Source organism: Ailuropoda melanoleuca, chromosome 4 (assembly GCF_002007445.2).
Source record: "Ailuropoda melanoleuca isolate Jingjing chromosome 4, ASM200744v2, whole genome shotgun sequence".
In the NCBI taxonomy this organism is placed as follows: Eukaryota; Metazoa; Chordata; class Mammalia; order Carnivora; family Ursidae; genus Ailuropoda; species Ailuropoda melanoleuca.
This window is the reverse complement of record NC_048221.1, coordinates 106,779,386-106,794,134: the sequence shown is the minus strand read 5'-3', so window position 1 is coordinate 106,794,134 and position 14,749 is coordinate 106,779,386. Positions and strand designations below refer to the sequence as shown.

The following is a 14,749-nucleotide window of genomic DNA, read 5'->3' as shown; positions in this document are numbered from 1 at the left end:
AGCAAATAACTCCCTAGTTGCAAAACTTTTTGGCTCTCTGCACCTCTGAAAGCATCTACAGACCAGTTTGAGATTGCTGATCTAGTATGTGATAGAAATATTATAAGACTGTTTGGAAGATAAACAGGAATGTATTGTGAGCTTGAGTCATCTGTTCCTCAGCAAGGTGTGCATTGCCCAGCATCTACAAGTTGTGTTCGGAAGTCGGACAAAATACCACAGAAAAGACACCTGGGTGGCTCAGTCAGTTAAGCGTCTGCCTTCTCAGGTCACGATCCCAGGGTGCTGGGATCAAGCCCCGAGCTGGGTTCCCTGCTCAGCGGGGAGTTTGCTTCTCCCTCTCCCTGCCACTCCCCCTGTTTGTGCTCTCTCTCTCTCTCAAATAAATAAATAAAATCTTTTAAAAAAATACCACAGAAGAAGAGGATCAAAAACTGCTATTTGAAATGCCCTGCATATGATGCACAGAGTTATAACACCTTTCTAAATGCATCTGATATGGTGTTTTATGAAGGTCCCTAACTTTTTGTGAGAAATAATTAATTTTCTCTGTCTGAAGCCCAGCGTTTGGTACAGAGCTAAAGCCGAAACCACCCACGTGACAGGAGGTAGATCCGTGGCTCCGTGTGGGGACTCCTGTATTAGAATGTCGCTTTCTCCACGCTTTCATCAGGAGTGGTATGAAGATGAAACAGATAAAACCTAGAAGGCCAGGGAAGATGTATTCCCTGTGGAGCAATTAGTAAAGCTACTTATTAATCTAATGACGAGGATTTGATAGACTGTGTAATAATTTTTTAAAAACTTTTATTTATTAAGTAATCTCTATCCCACCATGGGGCTCGAACTCATGACCCTGAGATCAAGAGTTGTGTGCTCTACCAACTGATCCAGCCAGGCACCCCCACTGTTTAAAAATTTTTAAGTTACTGGGGCACCTAGGTGGCTCAGTTGATTGGGCATCTGCCTTTGGCTCAGATTATGATCTCAGGGTCCTGAGATCCAGTCTAGGGTTGGGCTCCCTGCTCAGTGGGGAGCCTGCTTCTCCCTCTCCCCCACCCTGGCTCATGCTTTCTCTCACTCTCTCTCTCTTTCTCTCTCAAATAGGTAAATAAAATCTTAAAAAAAAATTTAAGTTATTAATGACAGAGCAATTGGCGATGAATCACATGTACTTTTGGAATAATGAAGTAAAGCCACACAGGAGCTTCTGGCGCTGTGTGGGGTCGTGGAGGAGGAGCTGGGATTCAGGGCCTTGAGTTCTAGTCAGGGTTCTTCCATTAACTGACTAGATGGCCCAGCTAAATTCTTCAGTTCAGTAGAGCTTTAATCTCCTGCTCTGTAAAATTATGGGATTGAGCTAAATCTTAAAGATTGTTGCCACTTCGGGAATCAGGTACCATCAGATAGATGAAGCATAAATAAATTATCTAGAGGGAGTTTTCAGCCCCCCCCTTTTTTTAACTACATTTAAGGATTCTGTAAAAAATAAAGCACTCAATTCATTAGAAATTCATTAGAAATTGCCATTAGGTGCGTATGTTATTGCCTCCTGGCCTGCTTTGATATCCTTAACCTTCTCTGATCCAAAAGGCAGATAAAATACTATATTATGTTGCTTTACTGGTATTTTGATTATGTCAATGAAAAAATAAATTCCTAGAGGATAAGAGAGATTGATGGTTTCATTAAACAAGTGTTTTACATTATATTTAGAATGGTATGCTGTAGGAAGGTCGAGGTGTCTTGGGACACAGATCTGATTTGCCACTCTTTCCTCTTGACTAGGTATTTACAAACTTCCTCAAAAGAATAGTGATAATAAACCAAGCTAAAACTCTGTGTGTGTGTGTGTGTGTGTGTGTGTGTGTGTGTGTGTGTGTGTAAGTTCACTCCATTAGCTGTAACAGATGTGCTCTAGGTTCTAAGCCTAATACTTAAATAATAGCAGCTAAGAATTTGTTTTTAATTTTCGAAAAGACCACCTGAGGTGAAATCTGATTTCCTTTCCTCTGATAATTTATACGCAGATTAAACCTTGAGAAAGCACTGAGGATATTTGGCTGTGGTTCTTCATTGGTTATCTTATTATTTTTTAAGATTTTATTTATTAGAGAGCACGAGAGAGTATGTGCACCAGCAGGGGGAGGGACAGAGGGAGAAGCAGACTCCCCACTGATCAGGGAGCCTGATGCGGGGCCCCAGAAACATGACCTGAGCCAAAGGCAGACGCTTAACTGACTGAGCCACCCAGGCATCTCTCATTGGTTGTCGTAAGTTTTGTAACGTATTAGCATAGTTTTCTTTGGGGTCTCTGGGTGACATTTGGATCACACTTCAAATCTAAGTGATATAATATCCTTGAACTCTATACTTCTCTGTGTTTTGGAGCACATTCATAAACACACAGAGACTTTCCTTATCTTTGTTTAGAATGCATGTTAATAATTGTATACATGGAGGGGCATCTGGGTGGCACAGCGGTTAAGCGTCTGCCTTCGGCTCAGGGCGTGATCCCGGCGTTATGGGAGCGAGCCCCACATCAGGCTCCTCCGCTATGAGCCTGCTTCTTCCTCTCCCACTCCCCCTGCTTGTGTTCCCTCTCTTGCTGGCTGTCTCTATCTCTGTCAAATAAATAAATAAAATCTTTAAAAAAATAATAATAATAATTGTATACATGTAACTAGTTTGTTCTTAGATAATACCTGTACCTTTTCTTTATTTAGAGAGACCATGTCTGTTTTTTGTTTCAGTTTTCTGTTAAAATGCCTTTTTCTTCCCCCTCTTAAAAAGAACAAACAACACTATTATAAGTCTATAGTTAGAGTTTGGGGTTTTGTTTTATTTTCGGCATGTTTCTCCCCAAGGGACAACGCCTTTCTGTTTCAGACAGGTGCAGAAACAGACAACTATGATGCTAGAGCTTTCCAGCCTCCTCCTTACCCCTCATCAGACTGCATTCATTGAGAGGGGCCTTTATAGGTGGGGGGAGCCTTTGGAAAGGGTATTACTCTTAATGGTTAACTTGATTTGTTCACGAAGAGTTCATCCGTAGACCCTTAGAGTAGTGCTTTTATTAAGAGAAGGTCCATAATCTCTAATTTAAAGATTCTCTAATTTACACTGAAAGATGTCTGGCCATTTTGCATTTTTTTCATTCGTACATAAACCAGCACATTTTGAGCCTGGATCTGTCATTGAAGATTGTGATTTATTTGGAAAAGTCACTGTCAATTCAGTCATGTAGCAAGGCAATATGTAAATAATTGCTTGGGTTAATTGCTTTTCTTTTAATTATAGAAATGAAACAGTGCTTTGATTTAATTTTATTCTATTAATCCCTTAGCATGGCTGAAAGCATTCCTGTGAACTAAACCAGTTTACTCTAGCATGCATGTTGCTAAATGAAAAATTGATTTGACTTTCCTTTTTAGGAAATTGACTTCGCGTGCATATTATCTACTTCATGAATGTATAATGATCTAAATGAAGGGAGAGATAGTTACTAAAATCTGTGTTTTTCATCATGAATGTGAAGAGTATGCTAAAACGTTAGTCTGATAGTTTTCCTTGAGGTATTTTGTTCTATGGGTTGAGAAAAGAAAGAATGAAATAGTTATTATCTTTTTGACATTTCACTGCTCTTGGGTGTTAATTCACAATCTTTGATGACAATAAATAACCAAATTGTTTCAGGATATGTTTTTTTCTTCTGCATTTCCTTTTAAAAAAAAAAAAAGTCTATATTTCCTCTTAAGCAAGTCACGTGGGATGCCTTCACTAATGCCCAGATGTACTGAAAGATCTCATAATCCCTCGTGTTAGACATCTGAGTAGTTGTTAACCATGTCCCCTTCCTTAGTCTGTGAGGTACGATTCCCAGGAACACTTTACTTTCAGCAAAAACCTCCCTTTTTTCTCCCCCCATCATGGTAATTTCAAGGTTTTCAGGGAAATAAAAAAAGTATTTCCTTAGCACAGTGCTGGAATATTTTTTTTTTCTCTTCACATTTTTTTTCTCTGTCACAAATAGTCAATTCTGGCATCTAGCGATCTAGTCACTTACTGGTTTTTGTTTATTAAAAGTTACCATTTTATGTTCCATACACAGGGTATCATTTTTAAAGAAATAAAATATACAAAATTATGCCTGTTAACTTTTCTTTAATATTGTTCATCTTTGTGCTCAATAAAGTAGTTTACAGTCCTTCAGAACTTCTGTATGATAAAGGAGAATTTTAGGGTTGATAGAGATTTCTGGTAAATCAGGTAAATCAAGACTGGTAACAGTTTGATGTATTTAATTCTTATATTGAATTCATCTTTATTTAGCTTTGAGGCTTTATTTTTAAATGGGTGTTGTAAATCCGGGGTTGGGAAAGAAATAATTGACATGGCATAATTAGGCTTTCTACCTTCTCCTTGAATTTAGTTTTGGAGAAGCTATTTAAATTCTAAAGTCTTTTTTGTAGTTTTTGAAATTTTGTGTTCATGAACCATAGTTACTTTCTGAAGTTACCTTATAGAAAATAAAGGAAGGTTCATGATGAATTTATAACTACTCAGATGAAGAGTTTATATTTTTGTTTTAAACAGACGCCCCTCCAATATCTAAATTTCAAGATAGTAACATTAGGGGAGGCTAGATGAAAGGTTTATAGAAACTCTTTGTACTATTTTTGCAACTTTTCTCAGTCTAAAATTATTTCAAATTACGATTTAAAAAAATCTACACATTGGGGGAAAATTCCCAAGAGCTCCTTTTCTGGCAGTCTTTCCTAAAGAAAGAATCTGAAATACAAAAGATGTTCATCATAGCATTATTATAATTTTAAATTTTAGAAGCAACCTATATGTTCCTTAAAAGGATGCTGGTTAATAAGTTATGCTCTCTGGGCTCTCTGAGTTAAATAGAACCTGTGTGCTGTGGGTACCCCAAATACACATCTCCTCTGACAGAGCTGATGGCTGGCTTCACATCTCTACTTAGAGGAAGGTCTAAAAGTCACACCAAAGTAGTATCCGCAACCTCAACCTCAGTCTTCCCTGTGGCTTAGGTGAAACCTACAAGTCATCCTTGAGTTCCTTTCATTTCCTTGTGTTCCAGGCTTGCTCCATTAACTAGTCCCATTGCTCTCCCTTCAGAACATACCATTGATCCATTTACTCTCTCCAGCACCATTGCTCCTCATGATGCTAGCCTCCACCACCTCCCCTGGACCAGTGCACAGGCCTCCCAATTGCTCCCGTTTCCTCTGTTGTCTGCTCTCATCACTCTCCCTGCTGCCATCTGAATGATGTTAAAAGAATTCATCAGCCTGTTCCTCCTCTGCCTAAAGCCCTCCAGTGGTTCCCTATTACATGTAAAATAAGGTTCAACTTGCTTACCATTCCCTGCTGCGTCCTACAGGAGCTGGCCAGACTTTGAGCTTGGGACCTATCCCTCATCCTGTTGCCTCCTCTCTCCTGTGTTCTGGCCTCAGTGACCTCATTCAGTATCTTAAACAGCAGTGCTTCATGCTTTTTGAAATACTTCAGTAATTACCCAGATGTTTGCATTTTCCGTAATAATAATTATAATTCTTAATGTGCTTTATCCAGAATAATTGCTGAGAGACATCATCTATATAGCAGACTTCGCATGCTGCTCAGCATATTGTGAGCACTTAATGCCTGTTAAACATCTCTGTGGGAGAGTCAGAGGTGCCTGACCTTAACACATCCCAAATGGAACTCCTCTGTAGTGGGGTAGGAGTCTGGCAGGACTGTGCGCTGGGGTACAGCAGTGCCCAGGACAGATGAGGTCCTTGCCCTTGTGGAACTCATGTGGCATCGTGTGGAGCCAGCTGGGGAGACAGATATCGAATAATTACAGTGTAAACAATGTAGTTGAGTTGTGGAAACGACCACATGGAAGGGTGGAACTAAGAGAGTTAGCAAAAAGGCCTGACCTACCTAGATAGGAGGCCAGAGAAGCCTTTTCAGAAGAGATGGTGTTTACAACTGAGATCCCATGAGGAGAAGGAGCTGCCCAGGCAAGAGATGGTTAGAGTGGCGGAGAAAGACTGCTCTGGGACAGGGAATGGCCTCTGTGGTGCGAATTATCGGAGGATGGCAACAAGAGTGAGGGCCGGGGGATAGTAGGAGAGATGAGCCTGTTGAGGGAGGCTGGGGCCAGCTGATACAGGGCCTAGTAAGCTGTGTTGAGCATTTTGGATTATATCCTGAGCCTTCAGAAACCAAGGAAGGATTTTAAATGGGAGAGATTCTTCCACAGTCAAAATGGAAAGGGTTTCTTGACATTCTTTTCTGTTTTGAGACTTTCCATGGGACTCTGATGATTCAAAGGGTTGTCTCAGTGAGGCATTTGTATTATAAGCCAGTTACTCTAATTGTGAACGTATTTATGTTTATAAACATTCATAAAGTATTCACATTAAGTAGCAGTTGGGGAAACCTGGAAGAAAATAGGAAAATTCCTAAAATTCTACTAAAGCCAATCTCTTGAAGCACTTTTTTCTCTCCTGTTTTCTCTGACTCATCACTCTGCCAGAATTTTTAAATGTTAGAATTCTAGAAGTTTGGGTATAGGTATTCTCCTTCAAGGGGATTGTGTCTCTGTTCCTATGACAGCAGCAGTTCTAGTTTTTCTCTTCAGCCCGATCTTTTTCCTCTGAGCAGCCGACCTGTGCAGGCAAACGCCTCAGCATCTCTGCCTGCTGAGCTCTCTCAGTCACTCAGAACTCACCGTATGGAAACACACCACTGTTCTTCCTCTCTGTACCTGTTCCTAAGTCACTCTTAAGTCCTCCTTTGGTCTTAATTCCAGAGAAGGTCAAAATCCCTTTCTGTTTTGATTGCGGAGGAACTGGGGAAACAGGGATAGGAGTGGAGAAAAGCAGGAGACCTATGGATCCCAAGAGTAGTAGAAACATCAGTAGTCTGGGGACCAGAAGACACACCTTTTGCTGTGGAGGAGCGTCTGGGTGGCTCAGTCAGTTAAGCATCCGACTTTGGCTCAGGTCCTGGTCTCAGGATCCTGGGATTGAGCCCCGTGTTGGGCTCCACGCTCAGTGGGGAGTCTGCTTCTCCCTCCCCCCATCCCTCCTCTTGTGGGCTTGCTCTCTCTTTCTCTCAAGTAAATAAAATCTTTAAAAAAAAAATAGCCATGGATGCTGAATTTGAGGATCAAGTACAGTAAGTTAATGTGGGGAGTTTTGTAAAACGGTATAGTGTTGGTTTTTGTCCAAGGTCACCAAGCAAGTGGCAGGCAGAGTCAGGGACCCAGGAATGAGGCTGGATGAGGTGTGCTCATCACCCTGTGCACACGGCTCCATTTCAGATGCTGGATGCCTGCTGTTGCCCCAAGTTAGCAAAACAGCTAGCGTGGCCAGGAAAGTAATTGTTCAGGGCAAAGGGGATTTCCACATATTAAAAAAGTCAACAATTTAACACTTCCAGTGGAGTGTTTCTTGTATTTTACATCTTCCCAGTCTTCGTGAATTTTATCTTTTTATTCCTTGAGATCATGATTGGAAGCATCAGCTATTGTGTTATTCTAGAGACGCTTGGAGTTCTTGAGGTGGGCAGAGACGTGTGCCCCTTTAGTGAATATTCTAGAATAGTGTTTTTCTGTCCTTTCCCCTTATAGTCTGTGTTCATTTTTCCTTTTCTGTACTCTTGACAAGTCTGAGTCTTACCACGCTGTTTACAACCTGACCCCCTTTAACTTTATTGCTTCTTAGCTTGTACTTGGGACTTGGCTTTTATAGCTGTCAGGGCCAGCGTGTTCTTTTTCCCTCTTTCTTGGTTAGGGAACACGCTGCATGCAACTTTTTTGGGTTTGAAAGGGTTTAATGTTTAAGTCACTACTTGAGAAAATAATTGTGTATAAATCTAGCTTCCAAAGCTACAGGAGGGAAAGTTCTTGTTTATAGAAAAACTCTCACTAGTAACTGCAGGAAGAATATAGAGTTAGAAGTCATTGTTTTATTCCCTTTATTGAAATAGTAGGTCATCAATTGATACTAAGATGGTGAAAAGCTGATAGAACACTTTGAAATGGAGAGATCAGGCTGACTCCCCCAAATCTACTGATTAATAGTAACAAATATGACATAACACAGGGGTTGGCAAACTTTTTCTATAACGGGCTAGACAATAAATATCTTGGGCTTTATGGGCCAGATGGTCTATGTAGTTGTGGGGGAAAGCAGTCCTAGACAATACATAAATAAATGGATGTGACTGTGGCCCTATAAGGCTTAACTTAAGAAAACAGGCAGTGGGTCAGGTTTGGTTTGTAAGCTGTGGCTCATTGGCCTTCAGTGTGATAGGAAGTAGGTAGTGTCACCTATGAAGTAGTCTTACAAGAAAACCAAACCTGCATCAGATCAAAGTTTCAGGTTTAATCACACACTTTTCAGAAAATACAGGGGATAAAGGAACAAGTTAAATGACGTGCAGAAGCCAGACTGTGGGACATTCTATACGATAAATAATAATCTGGTTTCTCAAGCAAATGAGTGCGTGGAAAAGGGAGTTAAAGGGGCTCCTAAGGGGGAAAAAAGAATCAAATTTAATACATGGAGTTTGAATTCCTTGTTGGAGCAAACCAATTGTATATCTTTAAGACAATCAGGGAAGTTTAAATATTAGATGAATTTAAGGAATTACTCTCAATTCTGTTAGATGTGATACTGGCATAGTAGTTACTTCTCAGCAAGGAATACTGAAGGGTTTATAGGGGAAATGGCATAATGTCTGGGATTTACTTTAAAATACTCTAGTAAAGAAAATAAATAAATAAAATATTCTAGTACACAAATACATGTTGTGGGTGGATGGAGAACAGATGAAACAATTGGCAAAATGTGATAATTGTTGAAACTGGGTGATAGATACATGAGGGTTTATTAGTCTCTTTATATGTTTCAAAATGTTTAGAATAAGTTAATATAAAGTTGAATATACCCCCAAAAATATATGTGTCAATGGTGGGGGTGCATAGAAAAAGAAGGTAGAACCAAATTTAAAAAATACATCTTATACAGTTAGAAAAATTTTTGTTTTTATTGCTGGTTATATTCATTTTAGTAGTAGCACAGCCTACATTTTCTCAGTTGAAGTTCCTTCTGTCACTTGGCAATAGAATTCTTATTTTCACATTCTGATTTCAAATAGCACTCCCTGATTACATGTGCCACTGGTATTCATTATGCCATTTAGGTCCCGTTCAGAAATAGAAATTGAATTATTTTACCAGACTGCTTTGTGATTGCATGCATAAAGATCTTGATTGGCTCTTTGGCACTGAGTTTGCCAACCAGTGTGACAACCTTTTATTTTAAAATTATGAACAGGAAAAAAACAAATGGAGGAGGAAAAAAAACCCATAAAATAACAAGAATTTATATTTTTAAAAAATGACTGATAGAGGAAGCAAGTCATGCAATTAGTCTGAGAGGCAGAGCAGCGAATCAAAACAAACAGCTGCTCACAGAGACGAATCAGTGGAATGTGAAAACGCATCACATCACTGTAACCTACATTTTTTTCTACCAAGAGATTTGCAGCTGACTCTCTGAGTGACTCATTCCTGTGCTGGGAGGGTGAGGTAATGCTCTGGTGAGGGCTGATGTCATCTCACTACCTGAACTGCGTGCATATAGCATTTCTTGTGGCTGTCAAGGAAAAGCACCATCTGCTTTCACACATGCAGCCTGAAAGGCTTCACAAAGATTGGTGCAAAGGTTAGCAGCGGTGGGGATGACTCATAAGCAGCCAATTAGCGAAGAGCAGTTATTTCAAAGTGAGCCTTTAAAATCATAATCCCGAAATATGACATGATGATTAAGTATTAAATCATAATGATTTTTTGTTGTTTTGCGTTTTGCACTTTTCTCACTGAGTTGATGCTGTTGGAGATTTCAGTTTTAAAAAATAAGGCAGTTTTTCTCAATATGGTCCATCATCTCAAATCTTCTTGGTTGTTTAAACAACATATATGTATGTATATATATAATTTTTTTTTTTAGTACATGTGCTGCTGAAGTGAGCTCTAAACCTTATCTTTAATTGGAAAAGCTTGTTTTCCTTTACATTTGGAGGCATATAGATCACTCTTAAAGCAGAGATGAATTTTAGTCCGTATTAGTTTGACAGTTTTTTGTTTCTGTTATAGTTTTTGGTCTTTTTTGCAGCACTTAGGAGCCATTGTGTTTCCTAACGATCTGTTACTGCTTTAGGAGAAAAGAGGTGGTTAATGGAAGAGGAAACAAGTCAGAATGAATGTTATCTGTTTACTACAGACCTTCTAACCCCTCTTCCTCTTTCTTTTGGTGATGTACACCTGCTTTCCATGTTTGTACTTAACTAGTACTATGTTGATACGACTAGACGACTGAAATACCTATTTTTTAACTTTATCATAATTTGAACTTACAGTTCGAGTGAATGGAATAAAGAATACCTAACATTATATGAAAGGTACAAAGCGGTAAATACTTGATTTTCTAACTGATACATAACTCAAAGTGGGAGATCATATTGGCTATATATTGTTTTCATAGGGTATTTATACTAATGACTTAACTCTGTTCTTAATGACAACTTCAAGTTGGGCATTCTACAAAAGATAAGAAGAAAAGTTGTAATTTTTAAAAAATAAAATAAGAAAGCAAAGAATAAATTAGTAATGTTTAAACTCTACAGTATGAGGCAGTATACATCCTGATGCCATTTTGAGAGTTTATTAAAAATCAAATGTTCTTTCAATAAAGAGTAATAGTTAGTCATCTTTAAATACCCAGAATTATGACTAACCTTTGTTTTAATGGTATGGCCTTCTGAGTTTAATTACAGAGCTCCTGTAAGGCTCTTGAGTACCGTTCTTTTCTTTTCAACCTCTTATTTGGAAATAATTTCAAACTACAAAAAGTTGCCCAAATAAAAATGATACCAAAAACAGGACCAATCTATATACCGAGATTTATCTACCACAAACCTTGTTTGCTTAATCTTTCCTTCTTACTTTTTCCTTCCCCCCAACCCCTCTGACACATTTTTTCCCCCTAAAACATTTGGAGATAAATCAGCTGTCCATCCATTGTGGACCTTTGCTCCCAAATACTTCAGTGTGTATTCCTAATAGAGATATTCTCTTACATAATCACGGCATAGTTATCAACTTCATAAATTTATGTTGATACTTCACTCTGCCATCATTATTGCAGTTTTACCAGTTGACCTCGTACAGGTATACCTCATCTTACTATGTTTTGCAAATACTGCATTTTTACAAATTGAGGGTTTGTGGCAACCTGCATCAAGCAAGTCTGTCGGCCCCTTTTTTCCAATAGCATTTGCTCACTTCACGTCTCTGTGCCACCACTGGTACTTCTCACAGTATTTCAGACTCTCATTGTATTTGTTAAGGTGGTTGGTGATCAGTGAGTATGACTGGCTGAAAGCTCAGATGATGGTTAGCGTTTTTTAGCAATAAGTATTTTCAATTCAGGTCTGTACATTATTTTGTAGACAGAATGCTAGTGCACATTTAATAGACTACAGTATAGCATAAATGTAACTTTTATAGGCACCAAGAAACCAAAAATTCTTCTCACTCATTTTATTGAGGTGGTCTGGAACCAAACCCACAATATCCATCCGCAAAGGATGCCGTGACATCTTTTGTAGTGTCTTTACCACCAGTACACCCTCTGGTCTAGGGTCAGGTAGTGCGTTTATTTGTCTTGTTAGACTCTTTGAATCGAGATTTTCCCACAGACACGGTCTTTTATGATATTGACATTTTGAAGAATACAGTCTCTCTGCCCTTTTATCTTAAAAGAACGGAAATTTCTTCATTTCAGGGTACCTGGGTAACTCAGTAGGTTAAGTGTCCAGCTCTTGCTTTCAGCTCAAGTCATGATCTTGTGAGTTTGAGCTGCGACAAGCTCAGCACTGGGTGTGGAGTCTGCTTAAGATTCTTTCTCTCCTTCTGCCCACCCCCCACCCCCCTTGCGTGTGCGTGCACATTCGTGTGCGTGCTCTCTCAAAAAAAAGAAAAAAAAGTTTCATTGTGTGCTTGTCCAGTGTTTCCTGGTGATTAGATCTAGGTTGTTTATTCTTGGCTTAGAATCCTGCACAGGGGAAGTGCCATCTCTCAGGGTGTCAAAATCTGTCACTCGTCGATGATGTTAATTTTCATCATCTGGTCAGGGTATTATCTAAATTCTCCACTGTATAATACTGGGGTTTTTTTGTTGTTTCTGTTTTTAGTTTCTTGTAACTAATAAGCAGTCCATGGATAGATGCTTTAAGACTGTGCAAATATCCTACTCCTCGTCAAAATTTCCGCCTTCCTAGATTTAACACTGTTGCTGATTTTTGCATGATGCGCTCTTTACTATGATGGTTGCAAAATTTTAATTTTTCCAACTTCACCCCTCCCTTCATATTTGCCAGTAGACACTTGGCATTTTATTGCAGTAAGAGCCCTCCCTTCTCCCCCATGTATTGTTTCTCTATTTATTATCAGTATGGACTCATGAATTCTTTTTTTTCCCTTCAGTACTTTATTATTTTGGTACTTAAGTTGTTCCAGATTTGGTCAGTGGTGTGCTTCTATATTTTTGCGCACATCCTTACTGTCTAGAATAATAAGATGTTAAAGTCTCATCTTGCCCCTCCCCTGCCCAGCCCTGGAATTAGACATTTCTCTGAGGAGCCTTGATTCCTTTGGTGGGCGGTGGATTTGGAAAACAAAACCTGGGCACTAGTTTTGGGTGCATTGCTTTTGCAGCCACCATATAAACATTGTAGAAACGGAAATGTAGAATCATTAGTGTATGTGGTAAGTATTTCTTAGTGGTACAGTAAACAATTTTTGAGAATGTAATGCTATTTCAGTTTATAGTTGTAGCAGAAGGTAAAGTACAGTGTTAAGGAATGGGAAGATCTTTGTCAGCAATCTTACACTGCTAAAATTTTCTTGGACTTCAAAACAAAGTGTAAGTGAGGCCAACTTGAAGGCCAGATGGGATTTCAGTGGGCAGTGCTGGTACCGGTGGGTGTTCCAGAAAGAAGTGACATTGACAATGACATCACTGAATAATAACAGTAACGTTAAATATCACATGGAAGTGGTGATGGCTGATTTCTGCCCATGGGGGAAAATGGAAGACAAGAAAAGGTGGTGTGAGGTCACGTTTAGAGGACTTTGAATGTCAGATTTAGGATTTGGGGTCTTTAATAAGAAGATAATCGAGAACTTTTGAAGATTTTTGAGTAATGTCATAACAAGCTTAACTCTGACTTAGAGATTAATCTAGAAGATATGTAGAGTTTAGACTGAGGAAATTGCCAGTTTAGAACTGTAAAGAGGCTATTATAATAGTTCAGGCTAGGAGATATAGGGATTTGAAATAGAACATGAAAGAAGTGGATGAGAAGAATGGCTTTCTACCAGCCCTTGAAAATCCTGAGGTGTGGAGCCAAGCTAGAGGGAAGGGAGGATTTGTGAGCCCTTTTAGTGATTGTATGGGCGTTTCTGGGTAAGTATCCTTTTAAAGATAGTATTCTACTTGAGGAACAAAGTAGTACATAGAGAAATTTTGCTATAAAAGAAGTTGAGATCAACATTTGTTTGGACTTTTGTTAGCTTTTTTTTTTTTTTAAGGTTTATTTATTTATTTTGAGAGGGGCAGGAAGAGGGCAGAGGGCAAGGGAGAGAATCTCAAGCAGACTCAGAGCCGGATGTGGGATTCAGTCTCAACAACCTTGAGATCATGACCTGAGCCAAAATCAAGAGTCAGACATTTGACCGAGCCACACAGGCGCCCCTTGTTTTTTGTTTATTAAACTCATTTATATTCCCTTTTTCCAAAGTTTTGAGCCTGGTCAGGAAAATAGTGTGTCATTTGCTGAAGTAAGTCAAGATGTATATATTTTTAAAAACCAAAAGGTCCATGTCACAAAGCCATGTGCTAATAACTCTTTCTCAAGAAATAAGGTGTTCATGGCCAAAAACTTTAGAGTTATACTGAACTCTTTTCTTTTGCTTATACTATACAGGGAATCCTCCAGGAAATCCTGTTGGCTCTGCCTTCCTGTTACATCCCAAATCTGACTGCCTACAACACCTCCAGTGCTTTTAACCTTTTGGAGCCATCAGCACCTCTTGCTCTCCCTGCCTCCACCCTTGCCTCTATAGCCTGTTTGTGTTCCCTGTGCTTCCTCCAATGTGAAGGGCATTCTTGCACCTTAAGGTCTTTGCAAGGGCTGTTCCCCACATGTCAGCATGATTAACTCCCCCAAGTTCAGGTTTTGCTCAAATGTGACTTTCTCAGTGGAGCCTACCCTGAGCTCCCTATTGACAATCCCCTCCCCTACCATATGCACGTTTTGTAGTCCCACTTTATCTTATTCTGTTTTTTCCTATGGTATTTATCACCTCACATACTCTGTGACTATTCATTTTGTTGTTTGTCTCCCAACACCAGAGTTTGAACTCCATAGGGCAGTTATTTTGGTTTGGTTTGGTTTGGTTTGGTTTGGTTTGGTTTTGCTCTGCTCACTGGTCTCTCCCAAGTAGCATACTCATGCCCAGCACATAGTAGGCCCTCAACACACATTGGTAAAAGAAGGAAGGACAACTAAGATCCTAAAATCAGTCAACTTTGTTACCAGCCTTGTGGTGCATAGCAGATTTGAGAAAGTAAATAAAGGATGGTATACTGCCAGAATC

At 39.3% G+C, this 14,749-nt stretch overlaps 1 protein-coding gene across 1 annotated transcript in view; it reads left to right on the top strand.

Moving 5' to 3' along the window:
* Nucleotides 1–14,749, top strand: part of EIF2AK3 (eukaryotic translation initiation factor 2 alpha kinase 3) — a 65,249-nt gene that overhangs the window by 16,004 nt on the left and 34,496 nt on the right. The window lies entirely within an intron of this gene.